Raw genomic sequence first — 1005 nt, forward strand, 5'->3', positions numbered from 1 at the left:
CACTCTAAGCGGTGGATCACTCGGCTCATGCGTCGATGAAGAACGCAGCAAACTGTGCGTCATCGTGTGAACTGCAGGAAACATGAACATCGACATTTTGAACGCATATCGCAGTCCTTGCTGTTATGGTACTTTAATTAATTTTAGAGTGCTGCTTGGACTACATATGGTTGAGGGTTGTAAGACTATGCTAAATAAGTTGTTTTAATATTTTACGAAATATTAAAGCATATGGTATATTATTGGATATATTAATAATAATTGAAACACATTGGCTCACATATGTATGAGAAAAACGAAGATGTATAATTTTCTTTTTCAAATCAAATGATACTGAGGAATGTCTAGCATAAAAAATATTAAATTTTAATCTAGAATTGCCTCTTATTTCTTATTGATATGAAATGAAAAAATAATTGTGCCAACTCATATGGGACTACCCATATAAAAGAAACTAACAAGGATTTTCCTATAGCGGCTAGGGAAAAGAAAATAGTTCAGCACTAAGTCACTTTGTCTTTATGGCAAATGTGAGATGCAGTGTATGGAGCATCAATATTCTAGTATGAGAAATTAACGATTTAAGTCCTTCTTAAATGAGGTCATTTACCCATAGAGGGTGCCAGGCCCGTATAACGTTAATGATTACTAGATGGTGTTTCCAAAGAGTCGTGTTGCTTGATAGTGCAGCACTAAGTGGGTGGTAAACTCCATCTAAAACTAAATATAACCATGAGACCGATAGTAAACAAGTACCGTGAGGGAAAGTTGAAAAGAACTCTGAATAGAGAGTTAAATAGTACGTGAAACTGCTTCAAGGTTAAGCCCGATGAACCTGAATATCCATTATGGAAAATTCATCATTAGAGTTTTAATATTTTAATAATATTATAATAATTGTTCACGCCACCGGGTGAACGGCAGTGAGCGGCGAAGAGCAGTGAGGAGTGAGGAGGGTTTTCTGATCCTCGGCATCCACGGTCACACCAGGAGGGGTGACTGGGT

The 1005-nt window shown here is 36.9% G+C and overlaps 1 non-coding gene across 1 annotated transcript; it reads left to right on the top strand.

The window, feature by feature from the left end:
* LOC6637522 lies at window positions 1-180 on the top strand. Its single transcript, XR_006955372.1, has one exon. It is a non-coding gene; the product is annotated as a 5.8S ribosomal RNA (ribosomal RNA).
* The last annotated feature ends 825 nt before the right edge of the window (window positions 181-1005 follow it).

This window comes from Drosophila willistoni, unplaced genomic scaffold (genome assembly GCF_018902025.1).
Source record: "Drosophila willistoni isolate 14030-0811.24 unplaced genomic scaffold, UCI_dwil_1.1 Seg872, whole genome shotgun sequence".
Taxonomy (NCBI): Eukaryota; Metazoa; Arthropoda; class Insecta; order Diptera; family Drosophilidae; genus Drosophila; species Drosophila willistoni.